Source organism: Eumetopias jubatus, unplaced genomic scaffold (assembly GCF_037043125.1).
Source record: "Eumetopias jubatus isolate StellerSeaLion01/CBP00866 unplaced genomic scaffold, mEumJub1_p1.0 scaffold_36, whole genome shotgun sequence".
Lineage (NCBI taxonomy): Eukaryota > Metazoa > Chordata > Mammalia > Carnivora > Otariidae > Eumetopias > Eumetopias jubatus.
In genome coordinates this window covers 648,480-666,147 of record NW_028274842.1, presented here as the reverse complement: position 1 = coordinate 666,147, position 17,668 = coordinate 648,480, and the positions used below count along the sequence as shown (strand labels likewise).

Genomic DNA, 17,668 nt, shown 5'->3' with positions numbered 1-17,668 from the left:
GCATGAGGACCTCCTGTGCGGGCAGCGTTGGGACAGGGCCACTGGCGCTGGCCGCGGACCCTGGGCCGTGAGGGTCTGGTTGGTGATTTCAGTCCCTGCTCTCCAGGACCTGGAGGACGACTCTGAGGTGACCTGGGCCCTTCCTAGTCCCCCCGCACATGGGGCTGAATGCCTCCCTTGCGATGGCTTGGGAAAAGGGTTGCACGGGCCTCAGGCCATCCTGCGGGCCTCGGCGAGCTCTGTGGAGGAAGGAAGCTCTGACTGCCGATGCTGTGGCCAGCCCCAGCTTCCAGAGGCTCCCAGGGGCCAGGCCACTTGCCGGCAGCCATGCCCAGCGCGCTCCTGGTTCCGCTGGAGTCCCAGGGCCTCACTGCTCAGCTCCCTCTCAGGGGCCTGGGCTCTGGCACCGAGTGCTGTCTGACCCAAGTGCTGTCTGAGGCTGTGCCCTCATGACCCTCATCCTCTAAGAGACACACAGGAGGGGCCAGCCCGACAGGCATCTCCTCGCTACCAATCCACAGGGCACACGTGACCCCCTTCCACTTCTCTGGTGGGGGGGCTCCCCGGAAGCCCCGTTGTTGGGGTGCTCTGCCCCTTGACTCAGCAAGATAGCGGCCTGGGGTCAGGGCTGTGTCTGTCCGAGGGGAGTGGCAGCAGGCGGGGGCTGTCACCCACTGTGACGGGCAGCCTCCTGAGAAGGAGCTAGGTGCTGTCCCCTCACCGGGCCCACGAGAGCCCAGTAAGACTGCTGAATGCATGCACTTTCGCATTAATCCCCAGGACGGGGTCCCCCCACTCTGTGCTCAACACACCGATAGTCCCATGGGGAAGATCTGGAGCTAGAACTGCTCATTCAGGACGTCAGTGTTGCAGGTCCCTTCCCAGATGATGGGGGCCAGGCAAGGGGTGAGGGCAAGGACATCGTTCCTCCGGGAACACAAGAGAACAGCATGGCGATGCGCGAGCTGGGAGGAGGGTGAGCGCACCAAGGGCCCTGGTGCTCACCACCTCCACCTGGAACCTCACCATCCCCCGCCCCATGCCTTCAGGGGCCCACCAGTTGCACCCTCCTCCCAGAAGCACTTCACACTTGCAAGAAACCCAAACTCAAACCTATGCAAATCCCTTCCAACCCTAAGCAAACCTGGTCCCTGCTGGACCTCAGAGTGGGAGCAGGGATTTCCCAGCAAAGTCAGGGGGCCCTCCCCCGGGAGGGAACAAGCCCCCCTCACACATTCTTTGGTGGGCAAGGGACAGAAAGCAGGAAATGCAAGGCACAGAGAGAGAAAGGGACAGAGAATAATCTGTGGGCTCCAAATCGAGATCTCAGAAACAGGGAGAGGAAAAGAATCTGGCAATCGTGCACCCGCTGAGTTTTCAATCAGCCCGCCCTTCCTTGTCTACCTTAAATTTCCCTAAGTTTGAGAAAGGGAGGGGAAGAGAGGGAAGGGGAGGGGGGGAAATTTCAGTGAATGTATTCCCGGGGGTGTTAGCACCTTGGCTAGGGGTAAAGCATCCTGAAAATCACATAGCGTGATGTGAGTTTGCAGGGAGGTGGCTGCGCCCGGTCAGTGGGGCTGGGGAGCTGCTACAGGTGCCCAAGCTTCTGGGTCCTTCCAGAAGGAGCTGTCCCCGCAGGCTGTACCCCCGTGTCTGCACGCGCTCCTGAGCTGAGACCCAGCAGCTGCTGCTTCCAGACCATGTCTGCGCCTGAGGCCCCTCCCATCCAGGGGGTCTCCCTCCCCAGGCTCTGTACCCAGCTGGCCTTGCTCTTGAGGGTCTAACAAATCCTGTGCAGCGGCGCGGGTGCTGTGGGGCCTCTGAAGCGACTTCATCAACACAACCGTGTGCGTCTTGGAGACACTGATCACGGAACCGGCAAACAGGCTGAGAAGGAGCACAGGCCGAGGGCAGGCCCCAGGCAGGCTCTCAGCCCAGAGCCAGCATCCACCCTGGAAATGGGAGGACACCTTCAAGCTGCCCCCGAGCCCGGCACCCTCCGTCTACACTCACAGGACAGGGCTGGGCCAGAAGTGCCCAGCTGAGCCTAGTCACCCCCAGGATCTGGGGAATTGTGTGCGTCAGTGGCTGGGACATCTCCCACCACGAACTGGGTGGTTTGTGACCCACAGCAGGTGGCTGACACTAGGGGAACAGATCCCAGAGGGGCTCGTAGGTCTGTTCTGGAAAGATCACTCTGGCTCCCGAAGGAGGATGGGCTCTGTGCAGCGGAGGACAGGGACACAGCTTGGAAGGTACCGGAAAGACGACGGGGCCTCCCCCAGAGCAGGGCAGGGAACGCAGATACTCCGTGGGGACAGACAGGTACCTAGAGGCAGGAGAGGCCGGTCTGTTCTGAGCAGTGCGGGGGGCGGGGGGAGGCAGGGAGGATTGCCTGTTTCCTGGCTTGGGCTGGGAGAAGGTGAGGACTTTCACTAAATCAGGGACTTGAGAGCAGGAGCGGGGCAGAGCAGGGGGTCACAGTGGGCCACACAGGTGACCCTGGAGGCAGGGGGTGGGAGGGCAGAGGAGAGGTCGAGGCTGAAGCCAGACAGGTGGGGGTCCGTCCTCCCAGGGACACGTCACAGGAGTGGCATGGCCGCTCTGGGCAGAGCGGGGGGATGAGACTGAGGCCCAGATCACCAAGGCCTCAGCCTAGGTGCGGGACCAGCCCGTGAAGCAGCCCCCACTGCCCCCGGCACACAGCCAGTCCCCGAGGCCGTCAGGCATCGTGACCCTGCCTTCACCCCACTTACCTGGCCCCCGCTTCCCTGACCCCTAGCATCACGCTTCTCAGGCTCGGGAAGCCAGGGCTGTGGAAAGAGCCACCAAAGGCCACTGCTGAGGAGGGTGCGCCAGGGATGGCTTTCCATCCATCCCCGTGCAAAGCAGGAGCAGGGGCCCCCGCGGGGAGCCCAGAGCTCCCTGGCGCAGCTGCAGGGGCTTGGGAAGGGCCAGGGGCAGTTACCCCCAGAGCCCGGGGAACACATCCGATCCACGGAGGTGGCAGGAGGGCGTCACTGCGCACAGTGCTGCATGGAAGCCCCCCCCAGCAGCCAGCGGGGGGCCTGTGTGTGGACAGCACAGCAGAGGCTGCCCCAGGGAGCAAATCCCGGCCCTGTCCCCAGGCCCCGGGAGAGCAGCCACGGGCCTTTACTCCATAGTTCTCAAATCTTCTCCCTCTGGAAGCTAACAGCACGCCTTCCCCGCTGGCCTTCCGACTCCCCAGCTACATGGCTCCTCGTTCATAAAGTGGGGAGAGGGCAGCTCCCCACAAGGTGGGGTTCAGTGGGAGGGTGTGTGTGGAGGGGCAGCTCATCAGTCCATTCACGACGATGGGGGTGCTGGCGTGGGGGACAGCTGCCGGCCGGGGGACAGGTTGCTCCCTGCAGCCGCGGCTGCTTGCAAGTTCCGGTCGGGGGTCCACATTTCTTCCCCGAAGAGGACCCAGTCGGGCGGTATCAGGAGGAAGGCCATGGTGCGACGTGAGCAGCCTTGTGTTCTTCCTGGAAAAGAGCCGTGGGACCCGGATCACTCCGCTCTGCTCCTCCCAACCTGCCCACGTCCCTCGCGTGTGATTCACATCAGCTTCCGTGGAGGCCGCCTCCCTCTGGCAGGTGGTTTGAGCATCCCACCAGCATCTGGACGACCTGATCCAACACTGGCTTCTCTCTCACTCGCAGGGAGGGGGGCAGGGCGTTCCTCCCTCGCAGCATATCGCCCGGACATCCCCACGGATCCCAGAGGTAGGCAGGTCTCCCCAGGGCCTCTTTCCGCCGAGCACCCCCTTTCCTTCGAGTCTGAGATAACGGTGCTGAAACGAGCACTAGAGGACCGTGCTGAAGATAGAACAGCATGCACAATCCTGCACACACCTTGCAACCTGGCGCCAAAACACAGGAGGCAAACACGGGTACGACTGAAGGGAGAAATGGTCCATCCTCCAGGTGTTGTTGGAGATTTCGATATCCTACACCACCCACCGATTAGACCGCCCGACAGCACCCACCACACTCAGTGCTGCACACGGCAAAATGCACACCGTCCTCAGCGGGACACGGAACATCCTGCAAGGTGCAAAAAGTGCTCGGTCACAAAACGAGGAGCGAAGCATTGAAGAGAATCACTCTCACACGAAGCACGCGCTCCCACCACAGGGAGCGAGGTGAGAAGGGCAGCGACCAGGCACTTCGGGAGCCCCACAACCACGTGCGGACGAAGCAGCAGGCCTCTCAATAACCGGCGGGGCCGAGACGTGTCTGCTGAGCTGCATGGAAAGGAGAGTACCACAGGCCAACATTCATGGGACGGAGCCAAAGTCCTGTTTGGAGGGAAACTTAGACGGTAAATGCCTGGATAGGAATAGAAAAAATATCAAGTCAGTGCTTAAATTTTGACCCTAAGAACCTACAATACCAAGAAAAGGACAAAACAGTGAAACCGAACGCGAGTTCTTTGGGAAGAGCATCACAAGTGCATAAAGCATTAGCTGACTGACCAAACCCAGAAGGTGCGGTGGGGCAGAGAGAGGGAAGGGGAGAGGCACAAAGACTCTAAAATCAGGAACGGAAGAGGAGGGCTGACACCAGAATAATTCAGACACTGAAAGCATTTTAAGGGAACACTAGTAACAACTGCTTGCCGACAGTTGTGAGAGCTTAGATGAGACGCTGGCATCCTTGAAAGACACACACTGGAAAACTTTCTTTTTTTTTTTTAATGTTAAAAAGATTTCATTATCAGAGTTTGGAAGACAGAGGGCTCACCCTGGCGTGCCCCGCGGTGACCCTGGGCCTCCGTCGGGGGTGGTGCCCCCGAGGGGACATGATCGGTGGAGGGTTCCCCCGGCATGAGTTGGGACAGGCACTCGCCGGGCATCTGTCCCTGAGGCCCTCTGTGTGCTGGCTCTGGGGTCAATGGGACAATGCTTTCCGGGGGGGCCTCTCGTGAGGTCTGATGCTCCGCCCTGGGGGGGTGCACGTATTTCCTAGGCCTAGGAGTGTTGGACTACCGGGGGCTGGGCACCAACTTCAGGGACTACGCCATTGTGTTCACCCAGCTAGAGTTCAAGGACGAGGCGTTCAACACCGTGGAGCTATACAGTAAGTGGTGGACACCACGGGCCGGCCCCACGAACTCCCTGCCACGGGCGGCCACGCTGGGCAACCTCCCGCTGACTGTGCTGAGCCCCGGGCCTCCAGGGTCCCAGAGCAGCATCCCTGCCCTTCGGCCCCCTGCAGGAGGGGTGGCTGGGGCACGGGGCACACGTGGTGAGGGCTCCCCTCCCGCCCCACAGGCCGGACAGAGCTGGCCAGCCAGGAGGCCCTGCGCCTCTTTGCTAGGTGGAGCCAGTCCTGGGCTTCCTGTCTCAGCAGCAGGCCACATTGAGGCCGGACCGTGAGTGTCACCCGATGCCCACGGGCCCCTGGCTGACTTCTGTGGGTCTCGGGGTCCCTCCGAGCCTTAGGGAGTCAGGCAGGGTGGGGGTGGGGAGCTCTACACGGAGTCCCCTGCTCCTGCCCAAAGCCAGGCCTGCAGGGCCGGCCCCGGCTCGGGCGAGGCCGTGGGCAGAGCGGGGTGGCCGCGGTGTGTCCTGGGTGCCCACCCTCACAAGTCCTCTTCCCCCCCAGTCACCTGTGTGCACAAGGCTTTCCAGGTCAGCTGTCCTCCTGAGCATCACCCCAGATCCTACACCCCAGAGCTCTGCCCCGAAAAGGCCCGGGGACCGGGACGGGGCTGACACCCCTCGAGGTGAATCTGGGTCCTGCAACGCTCTGCTTGGGTTTCAGTGAATGCATCGACCTCCCGGTGGGACTGTGCCCGCCGAGTCCTGTGAGGCTGGCCAGGCGCTGGCCTCCTTGCTCAGCCGCCTGGGAGCTTGGTGTGGGGCGGGCTGCTCTCAGGACTCACGGCAGTTCCAAATAAATCGATCCCACAAGGCCCTACAGATGCCTCTCACCTGTGTGCGAGGGCGGACGGCAATGTCAGACGGGGCGCTGCCCTCTCGGGGCTCCGGTCGGTGCAGGGGGAGGAGGTGGGCGTGGGGCTCACCGAGGGCTGGGCCATACAGCCCAGAACCAGCTCTGGGTGGGGGGCACGTGGACGTGGGTCTTGGCTCCTGAGTGGGGGCTGGGCTGGGGGCAGCTGCTCCGCAAGCAGAGGTCACCACAGTCCCTGGGCTGGAGGGAGGACTGTCTGAGTTAGAGCAGACCCTCGGGGGTCTAGACAGGTGCGGGCTGATGCAGTGGGCGTGGGTGCCCACCAGGGTGCACGGCTGGGGTGCCACAGTGTCCAGGGCACAAGAGTGTGGCTTTCCCAGGCCTGGGGCTTTGGGGCCAGGGCAGGGGGCAGGATTCCAGAGGGACCGAGCCTGTGGCTCCTCCTGTGGTCTGGTGGGGCCGTGCCTGACGTCGTGGCGGAAGCTGGGCTGGGGGCTGCCCATCACTCACGGAGGGGGGCGGTGCCTGCAGGCTAGGGGTGGGCACGCTCCCACACATCCAGCAGCCCTGTCCGTCAGCACCTGCTCGGGACGGAGAGCCCTGCTGTCACGCTGGTGCCGTCTGTGCCCCATCGTCACCGTGGTCCTGCTTCTCACGTGCAAATATCTCTATGAAGTGACTCACAGGGACACCTCCCGGCTGCTTGCCTCTCTTCCTCGGGGGCTAGGATGGGAGGCCCAGGGGTCTCACAGGGGAACACGATGGCCTTCAAATTCAGGCAGCACCCGCCAGGCCGAGCCCCTAGGCCGCCCGCCTGTGTCCCAAAGCCCCTCTCCCCCCACATTGACCCACCCCAGGCTGGCTCAAGGCTCTGGGTTGGCTGGACGCCCACGGCAGGGTCAGGGGGGTGGGGAGACTTAAACTCAGTGCCCCGGTGGCCGAGGAAGGAGGGTGACAATGGTACCAGGGAGGCTGACGTGTGTGATGGTCTTGGTGCTTATGCCTGCTACGGGGTGCCGGCCGCAGGAACAGCTACCCAGCGAGTCCCACAACCTCAACTGGAACAAGGTGAGCCACACACCTGCGTTCCCCAAGGCTGACAGCCAGGCCGACCGGGGCCAGGCATGCAGTGTGTGTGGTGGCTGGAAGATCACTCCCTGAAAATCTCCAAAGGGCCATCCTGGAACAGGGGGCAGTGCCGCGAGGGCGGAAGGAGTTTCAGGCCCTGGCCTCTCTCTGAGGAGCTGGTGGCCACGCAAGAGGAGGGAGGGCCGAGGGCCGCAGGCAGGTGCTGCCTCAGGGCCCCGGGGATGCTAGGTGGGCAGAGGCCGAACGAGCAGAGCGTGTTCCAGAACAACCAGATGGCTGGCAGGTGGAAGGTTCTAGTGGAGGTGGCCGTGGGAACTGACTCCCCAGGAATGTGGGTTTGTTGCAGGAAGTCAGAGCGATGGGGCCGAGGGCCGAGCTGGAAGGAAGGGGGAGGCCTTTCACGGGAAGGGAATTCCAGCACATGGTAAGCACAGCCCAGCCCTCGGGGCCCCAGCACACCCGGCACCTGCCTGCCAAGGCCCAGAGGGGCAGCCGGGGCCCTGTGCAGGGGCTGCGCCGACCTGTGGGTGCTGGACCCGGCCCGGGCCTCAGGCCAATGTCAGTGTCCGGTGGGTTCCTGAGGGCCCGGCTGGGAGCCTGGCACGGGCAGCTACGCCAGCACGCTCTCCACAGTTTTCAGGGTTCTGGTACATTCTGGGTGTCGCCTCTGAGGGCCAGAGATTCTTGCCAGGCAGAGACAGGAGGAAGATGGGGGCATCGATGTTGGAGGTCCACAAAGCGGGCCAGCTGAAGGTGGTCCTTGCCTTCAGCCAGTGAGTGGACCGGGGAGGGGGCCCAGCACATTCTTCACGGAGCCCTGACCACAAACAGCCCAGACATCTCCCTGTCAAGAGGGGAAAGGGAGCCGGGGGCGGGGGGAGCCAGACCCACGATCACCTGCACATCTGACAGACCATCTCTGCGGCCCTGAAACCCTTCCTGCCCCTAAAAATTAAGGCCTGATTTTGGGAGAGGCCACCACGTACACGGGAGCACTCGGCAGAGAGTGGGTGTTCCGAGGGTTTCCCTTAAGCTGTGGCACTGACCCTGCACCAAACTGGAAAATTCCAGGAAACCAGAGCCAACAAAGGGCTCCTGCCTTGCCGCCACCACCCCCCCCCCCCAGGTCACAGGGGTGTCAGTCACACACATTAATTCTGCGGAAAGATAGGAAAAAGGCGATGTTCAGGAATACTTGTGCGTATGAAGGCCCGGGCCTGGAGAGAAAGACCTGGGGGTGGGCGTGTCCCCGGCTTCACGGCCACAGGCCCGGGAGAGGCCGCTCCTCTGTCCCAGGGCTGGGTGGATGGGATGGACAGCGGCCCACGGGGCGGGCAGGCAGGCCACGGTCCCAGAGCGCACAAGCATGCAAGTGCCCGCAGCCTAGGCCTGGAAGGTGGTTGGGTGTGTGGGAGGGACTCCTGACCCTTCCCAGTTGCCCCTGCTGTGCAGGCCTGATCGGGCGGCCCCACGCTTCTCTTCCGGTCCAGGGAAGGGGGTCGAGGGCTTCCACGTGCTGTCCACCGACTACAGCTACGGCGTGGTCTACGTGCGCCTGGGCCGGGCTGGCCGGACCTCTAAGACCCTGTTGCTCCTCAGTGAGTCCAGTGGAAAAATCTGAGGAGGGGGCGTGCGGGCTGCGGGTCAGGTGGGGGAAGGAGGGGCGACAAGCTCGGAGGGCAAGGTATGGAAGCACCTGCCTCAGCTCGGGCTCCCTGACAGAGCACCACAGACCGCACCGCACGGGCGCCCGCGATGGACATTGATTCTCACGGCTCAGCGCGCCGACCTGGCGAATTCCGGGGAGGTCCCCATTCCTGGTTTGCAGATGGCCGCCTCGTCACTATGTCAAGTGTCGGGGAGAGGGCTCCGGTGTCTTCCTCTTCTTATACGGGCACTGACCCCATCATGAGCACCCAGCTAACCCCACACACCTCCCAAGACCCCGGGACGTCACACCATCCCTCTGGGGCTCTGATGGATGAATTTAGGGGGACACGAACACACATCCGTTCCTGTCACGGCCCTTGCGCTGCGGGCTGGCAGGAAGTGGGAGGTAGGAGGTCAGGGCTGGGACACACACAGCAAACGGGTGGCCACGTGGGCGGGCGGAGCGCGGCGCCCGGACGGGGGGACCGGGTGGGCGGGTCTCTGGTGTGGCTGCCACGGGGCTGAGTGGGGGCGGCCAGTGCACGGGCGGAGCCCAGAGGGCAACAGGCCCGGAGTGGGACTGACCCTCTGCATGGAGGCAGGGGACCCCCTGGGCTGAGGGCAGGATCGGGGCAGCAGGGGGAGGTGGTGAAGGGAGGGTGGGCGGGAGCTGCTGTCCAGGGAGGGGTGGGGGGAAGGGGCACAAACCCACTTCGGGGCACCGAGGCCGGCAGGACAGCCATCGGAGAGGTCGGAGGGGTCCCGTGGAGTCTCCGTGGAGGAGGGCGTGGCCAGGAGCGCAGCGGGAGGGTCAGCAGGCTCCGGCCCATGGGTCCTGTGAGCAGAGGGGCCTCCCCAAGTGGCCCTGTGTGGTGCCCGCCTTGGGGCTGCACTGGGGACACCCCCCTACCTCGGAGCACAGAGGGGACAGAGGCACACTCCCCATCACCCGCCTGCTGCCCCCTCCCTTGGCAGCACACTGGCTTCTCTGTCCTGCCAGCTCGGAGGGCGCTGCGGTGGCCACGGGCTCGGGGACGGCCCCAGAGGGCCAGAGCTGGGGACTCTGACCTTGTGACTCTGCTTTCAACTGCAGGCAGACAGAGCAGGTCCAGCTTCCCGAGCATGAAAAAATTCGTAGACATATGGGAGATTTTGGAGCTCGCAAACGGTGTGACTGTTCTCCCAAAGATGGTAACAGACGGCCACGGGCCCTCCCGTGCAGGCCAACAGCACGCCCGGCCCCCATCCATCCCGTAGAGCTCAGTGCTTCTCTCCCTCCTGCAGCCTCGTGTGCCCACACCATCCTGCCCTGAGAGCCCGCGTCCACCCACCTGTCCCCTCGCGGCTCCACCCGCGGTCCCCCTTGACCCCGGGAACATCGCTCAAGACTGCAGGTCTGCACAGCCAATGGCCTATTGGGACGCGTTGGAATACCCCAGGCCACTGATGGGGTGAAGTCTGGGGCCATGGCCGTAGCCCAAGCGGGATCCTTTATGATCTTGGAGAGATGGGGATAGGAAGGCGGTAGGAGGGCAGGTGTTGGCCAGGCAGGAGGATGCCCGACCGGACCCATTCTGCCCACGCCCTCCAGATTACGTGGGGGAAAGAGTCTGCCACACTTCTCTGCTGGGAAGTAGACCACGGCTCTTGGACCAATGTCGTCCTTCTGTATGCGTCCCACAGCGCGTCTGCCACCAGTCCCCGTGGGCCCTGACGTCCTACACTTCCTCAGGAAGTCTTCCACTTATTCGCCCAACATTTCCAAGCACCCGTGACATGCCAGGCACGTGCTAGCTGCCGGAGAGAGGCAAACTGGCAAATTCAGTTTCAGAGATCTGATGCCAGGACAGGCTCGCACCAGCGCAGCCGCCCTTCACACGACCGCAGACTCGGGAAAGTGTCTGGAGAGAGTGCAAAACAACGGCAGGTCTGACTCACGCCGGGTGGAGCAGGAGGGGTCAGGGAGGGCTTCTCGGAGGAAGGGACATTCGGAAGAGAGCTGAGGCACAGAGGTAGTTAGGGAAGTTGGGTGGGCTTCCACGGAAGAGGAGACCACTTGTGAAAAACCCCAGAGTGGTGGAAGTGGAGGGAAGGGTGGGGGGGGGAGAGCACAGGCCGTGGAGGGAGGTTCAGTCCGAGGACAGGGAGCCCCGGGCAGGCTCGGGGGCTGAGCTTGGAGCCCAGGACCCCCAAACGGAGATGCCACGTGGGGGGCTGGAGTTCAGAGGACAGAGAGATGTGGGAGCCGGACACGTGGAGTCACCAGTATGTAGTTGGCGATGCAATTCGCTGGTGCGGTTAGGGCCACCCGAGGAGAACACAGTAGAATGGCATCAGTCAGCTACTGCCACGTAAGGACCACCCACAGGATCTCTGTGCTATGAACCGACATGAATGTACTTAGCTTTCCCGTCTGGGCAGCATGGGGTCAGGTGGTGCAGGCCGGCCCTGCTGGGCGGCGGGGGTCTCCGCAGCTTGCGCCCGCCTTGGGGGGTGACTGTCCGTGACTGGTTCGTGCCGGCTCTGCTGCCATTGTCCCCCTCCCACCGAGGGCGGCCACGTCCCGCTCGTCTCACGGCCACGCCGAGGCCACAGCAGGCGAGGCCACAGCAGGCTGGGAGGAAGGGCTCAGCACAGGACTGCATTTCTGCCTCAGCGGCTAAGTGAAGCATGTCAAGGGGCCAAACCCCAAGTGCAGAAGGGCCTGCACAGGGTCTGTCGAGGGTCACAGCCCTGGGCACGCGCAGGAGCCCAGGCTGAACCCAGCTCTGTGTCCTCACACAAGGGCTGCACCCAGGCCTTGCGTGGGCTGTGGGTGGGGTGGGGTGGGAGGGTGTCACTGTATAGATGGGGCATGGGGGGGGTCAGCATTGAACAGCTGGGGGAGGGGCCCTCGCGGCTGGGGCTCTTGTCTGAGGAGGAAGTTGGGTGAGGGGACCCCGGCCATGGTGACCTCACTTCCCTGACAACAGAGCCCATCAGAATTTGGAACCCAGGTAACCAGGAACCCACATTCCAGAGACAGCCCCCGGCCCAGCTCATTACATTGCAGATAGTGAAACTAAGATGTTCGCGTGCTGCGTTCCCAGATCCGGAGGTTGCCGACGGAAGAAAGCGCGCCCAGCAAATGCTGTCTCAAGATGTCCTTTCAGGGCTCCCCACCGCCTCTGGCCGTTTGGTCGGAAAGACCACAAGGTGACACCAGGAGCCCCAGAGCCGGCCACCCAGCCCCACAGGGTCTAATCCACCTGTGCAGCCCCAGGTCCCCACCCGTGTGTGTGTGTGTGTGTGTGTGTGTGTGTGTGTGTGTGTGTGTGTGTGTGTGTGAAGAGGGGTCATGTAGGGTGGGCCAACCCCATTCAAGAGCAGGCTGATGAGGGGTCAGATACCCAGTGGGCAGGTCTTGTTCAAGGTCAAGGGTGGCTGGGTGGGACGGGGTGTGTGCGGATGCGAGCTTCTGCCCTGGGTTTATCCCAATTGCCCTGGAGCGGGGGTCACTGTACCGCGTGCAGGGCTGGGCACGCAGAGATGTGTCTGATCTGGGAGCAGGAGGGGGACAGGGCAGGGGGACAGGGAGGCTGGCTGGGCAGGGCTGTGATGCCTCTGGGCCGGCTACCCATCCCTGTCTTTGCAGACCACGGATGAAATCGGGAGGAGGCTGGCAGACAGCCATGATATTTCTGGGACCTGGGGCGTGACACCACAGGGGTCCCCAGGAGCAGGTGCTGGGGATTGCGGGGGAAGGCCTCCGACACCACCCAGACCACTCTCCCTGGTGGTCATTGACTGGATTGTGCTCCAGGAATGGAGCCCACGGAGACCGAGCTCGAGGCTGAGAAGCCTGGGGCGGGGTGCCTGTGGGTGTGTGGGGACGGGTCGGGGCAGGCCCCACAGGGAGGAGCCCCGAGAGGCTGGTGTGGGGCCAGGAGCAAAGACTGTGTGCAGAGCACCCAGCGGGTGGACTGCAGTCGGGGAGACGTCCCGGGGAGGGCACCTTCCTGGCTGCGGCTTCTCTGGGAGGCTCTGGGCTGGGCTCTGTCTTGCAAATACCCACGGAGAGCAGGCACGGGGGTGAGCTTTTCTCCTCTCACAGATGTTCCACGACCTAAGGAGCTAGAGCCGGCTCCAACTCCCTCAGCAGCTCTACAGGGAGGGGTGGTGCCTGCAGAGACTTCAGCAGGAGCCCAGGAGCCGGCAGTTGACCCGGCACCTGCCCACGGAGAGCCTGACGCCGACCAGGAAGGGTCTGCTCGAGAACCTGTGCCCGGAGAGCCTGCCCCTGTTCTTGCCACTGTTCCTGCCGGAGCCAGGGCCCCTGTGCCTGCCCCGAACTGTGGCCCTGCTCCTTGCCCAGACCCCGCTCCTGCCCTGGATCCTGACCCGTCCCTACCCCTGCCAGTGCCCCTGTCCCTGCCCCTGACCCAGATACTACCTGGGTTCCTGTATGTGCCACTGCTGCAGACCCCGTCCCTCCCCTTGCACCTGCCCCTTCCCCTTCCCCTGCTTGTGCTCCTGTTCTGGCCCCTGACCCAAGTCCTGCCCCTTCCCCTGACCATGCCTGTGTCCCTGTTTTCGCCTCTGACCCAAATCTTGCCCCCACTCATGTCCCTGTCCCTGCCCGTGCCCCTGCTAGAGCCGATGGCCCTTCCCTTGCCCCTACTCGTGCCCCTGCAGCTGCCACTTCCCCAGCACCTGCCTGTGCACCTGTTCTTGCCCCTGCTCCGGATCCTGACCCAGCCCCTGGCCTGGAGCCTGCCCCTTCCCTTGCCCCGGTCTGTGCTCCGATTCTTGCCCCTGACCCGGGTTCTGCCCCTGCCCCTGCCCCTTCCCCGACGTGTGCACCTGTTCTTGCCCCTGACCCAGCTCCTGCGCTGGATCCTGCCCCTTCCCCTGCCCCTGGCTCTATTCCTGTTCTTGCCCCTGTCCCGGCTTCTGCCCCTGCACCTGCCCCTTCCCCGACGTGTGCAACTGTTCTTGCCCCTGACCCAGCTCCTGCCCTGGATCCTACCCCTTCCCCTGCCCCTGCCTGTATTCCTGTTCTTGCCCCTGTCCCGGCTTCTGCCCCTGCAACAGTCCATTCCCCTGCCCCTCCCTCTGCTCCGGTGCTTGCCTCTGACCCAGCTCCTTCCCCTTTCCCTACCCGTTTCCCTGCCCCTGCATGTGCACCCATTCCTGCCCATGACCCACCTCCTGCCCCTGCACCTGTCCGTTCCTCTACCTGTGTCCCTGTCCCTGCCCCTGCAAGAGCCAATGCCCTTTCCCCTGCCTGGGTCCCTGTCCCTGTCCCTGCCCCGGCCAGAGCCTATGCCCCTTCCCCTGCCTGGGTCCCTGTTCCTGCCCCTGCCCCTGCTTTCCAGCACCACGGGCCCTTCCCTTGGCCCTGCCTGTGCTCCTGTACTTGCCCATGACCCAGCTCCTACCGTGCATCCGGACCCCGTCCCTGCTCTTGTATCTGGTTCTGCTCTTCCATCTGGCCCTGCCCCTCCTCCTGTTCCTGCAGGGCTCCCAGAACCACAGCCAGAGCCCACATCCTCGTGGGGAGAGCCCCTTGTACAATTCCCCTTATTTCCATCACCCGACCCTGATGCCCCGCCAGATTGTTTCATCCCCTCCCCCTGTGTTCTTTCTCTCTGGTACATATTAACTGTTATATTATCTTTCCTTATCCTCTACGCTGTTTATTATTTATTTTAAATAAAATTAATTGTTTTCTGTTGGACAAGTCTGCAGCATTAATTATATTCCCAATGCTGTGCCACCGCACCACAGAACATTGCTGCACAATATCTGCTTCCGCAAAGGACACCCTGAACCAGAAGGCCTCCCTGCCCATTTCTCCCCGAGCCCAGCCCCTGGCGACCCCTAAGCTGCTTTCTCTCTCTGTTCCTTTCCTGGGTGTTTCCTGTACGTGGAATCACACAATAGGGGCCTTTGTGTCTGCCCCCCTATTTTCAAAGGGAACTCGTTTCCTTCTGTGTTTATTGGACACAGAATTTCCCTTATTCGATATTGAAATGCCTGGGGCTTACAGATCAGACGTAATCAGAGAGGCCACTTTAGGAATTATGGGCACAATCTTGGGGCCGAGACCCCTGTTCCTGCTGGGACACCTCAGCCTGACCCCAGACAGGACAGGGCTGGTTCCTCCTGTGGCCCACACAGAAACCAGGGAAATGCAGAAAGCTGGAAGACACACCCCAAAAGGCAATGCATTGCTCACAACCCAAGGCCAGAGAAAGGTTTCAGCGGACTCTGGTCCAAACCACGCTCCAAGTCACTGGGTTCCACAGGGAGAGACCACACGCATGCAAGTCCAAGTGGGGACAGGCACGGGGGGAGTCAAAGAAGCGGAGCTAGCAGGTAAGGACTCTGGCAAAAACAAAAAACTCTATGGAGGCAGCGCTGGTCACCCTCAGACGGGCAGGTGTCTGGTCTGGGGACCAGCAGCCCTGGGGAGAACGTGAGGAAGCGGAGGTCCCCTGGAGGAAAGGGTGACGGCACCCCTGTCTGGGAGGACAGTGCGCAGCACCCATCCCAGCCTGCAGGTGCACCCATCACCTACTGTGGGCAGCCCAATCCCAGCTTGTTGAAGGGAAGACCCGTGTCCATAATCCCCTATTTGCAACAGAATCCATAAAGGGGAGTTTGTGGGTCAACACGTATACAGTGTTTAAGGTACAAGTCTCGAATTCCAACATCCATGGTCTGCTTGTCCACCTTGAGCCTTGTTTGGGAAGCAGGGGTGGGGACGCCCGGGGCTGTGACCTGTGGGAGGGGTGGGGAGGGTAAGCTCTGAATGGAGTGACCAAAGCACACGGGGTGACCTGCCCAGGAGGGACCCTCTCATTCCCCAGCCCCTCTCCTGACCTCGTGCACGATGGCGAGGGTGTGATGATGAAGGTGCTGGCCCTTGGCTGGCGAGTTCCGTAGCTGGTGTCGGAGCTGCTCAGGCTGCACACCGGGCTCTGATCCCAGAGCTGGCGTGAGAGGTGAAGCTGCAGCTGCCCCAGTCTCGGGAGCTGCAGCTCGCATCGCTGTTGGACCTGCCTCGAGCTCTGGGGCAGGTGCTAGAGCTGAATCCCCCTCCAGAGATGATCTAGATCCGGTTCCGCACTTGGATAAGGCTCTTGAACCCACGAACGGCTTTCCTCCCCTGCCCATTTCATGGATGACAAAACTCGGGGCGGTGACGGGACCGGCTACATGGGGGTAATGGCTACGGGGGGATTCAGCCCAAGGATCCTGCATGCCCTTCACCTCGTGCCCCATACAGGTCCGTCCTGAGGTGCCCGACAGGGGCAAGGGCCTGAACCGCTGCTCCCGGCACCTGATCCCACCTGATCAGAGACACTCCCCTGGGTTGTGAAGTCCTCGTTTGACCTCTACTCCGGCCAGCCCCACGCGAGCAGGGACCGTGCGTCCTCACTGCTTGGGCACCATCTCCAGATGGCGGACTGGCCACTGCAGCGGGGTTGGTCACCACTATACCGTCGACGTGGATGCAGGAGCAGCTACAGGCCCAAAGCCCGCTCCGCAGCTCGAGGCATTTGATCTTCTGTTGCGGTGCCACTGCTGGGAGCTTGGGAGCCCGGGAGCTGGAGCCAAGTGCGCCCCAGTGTGAGTAAGCCCGCTGGAACTTCGGCTCCATCACCAACTCCAGAGCTAGAGCCAATGCAAAATCCGAGCTGGCCCAGCTCCACAGTCAGCTGCGGGTGTTCCCCGGACACGGAGCAGGCGCTCGCTCCCCCTGCAGAGCTAGAGCCAGTGGGCTCCGCGCAGCAAGCCCCAACCCAGGACCTGCTGGGTTCCCTCTTCCCTCACAGACTTCTACAGTTCCTCTGTGATTCCCCAGCGCTGGGACAGAGCAGACACTGCACCCACACCACCCCCTCCTTGGGTTTCCAGTTCAATAGGAGGGACCACAGACAGATAGAGGCGTGGGGCACGCTCCCCTGAGGAAGGCAGGGGTGTTCACACCCGTGATGGAGGGCTCCCTCTCATGCAGATTGCCGGCCCCCCGCACCTGCTGGCCACACCTGCCCCTGCCTGGATGTCCAGTGTGGGTGGGCTGGGGGGGGCCTGACCTCTGCATGGAGCATCCCCAAGGCTGCCCAGGGGGTGTGTGGAAGGGCAGGCCCGGCCACTGACTTTGCTTCTTGCCCACCTACCTCCAGGACCATCTCCTCTGTTCTGGGCACATGGCTGGACTAGTCTCGGAGGACTTCTGTCAGCCAAAGACGTTCCCTGCCTCAAGCAGCTGGTGGCCCATGTGCAGCTCAACATGCCCTGTTCCGACCTGGAGCACCAAGCCCACCTTCTGCTGACCCAGCTGGAGCACGCAGAGCCCACAGTGGCCGAGCCTGAGGGTGAGAACACCGGGGCTGCGTGCCTGAGTGTGTGGGGGGAAGGGTCAGGGCTGGTCCGACAGAGAGGAGCCCCGGAGGCTGGTGTGGGGCCTGGAGGAAAGACTGGGCTCCGAGCGTCCAGTGGGTGGACTGCAGTCCGGGAGACGTCCCAGGGAGGTCTCCTTCCTACCTGGGGCATCTCTGGGAGACTCTGGGCTGTGCACGCACAGGTGTGTGTCTGATCTGGGAGCAGCAGGGGGCTGGGCAGGGGGATAGTGAGGACATCGGGTAGGGCTGTGATGCCTCCGAGCTGAGTGACAGTTCCTGTGTTTCCAGAGCCCCATGGAAACTGGCTTGGATTCTGCCCCTGCACCTGGCTCCTCACACGAGTTAGGGACACAGGTGGAGCCTGGCTCTAGCTCCTGAGATGGTGGAGCAGCTGAGAGAGGAGAAGAAAAGCTCAGCCCATGGCTCCTCTCCATGGGCCTTTGCAAGACAGAGCCCAGCCCAGGGCCTCCCAGAGAAGCCGCAGCCAGGAAGGAGCCCTCTCTGGGGCGTCTCCCCACCTGCCATCCACCCGCTGGGCCCTCTGAGCCCAGTCTTTTCTCCTGGACCCTCACCAGCCTCTGGGGCTCCTCCCTGTGG

The 17,668-nt window shown here is 62.8% G+C and overlaps 1 pseudogene; it reads left to right on the top strand.

The window, feature by feature from the left end:
- The first annotated feature begins 4,034 nt into the window (after positions 1-4,034).
- LOC148161934 (uncharacterized) lies at positions 4,035-9,935 on the top strand (annotated as a pseudogene).
- Positions 9,936-17,668: the final 7,733 nt, after the last annotated feature.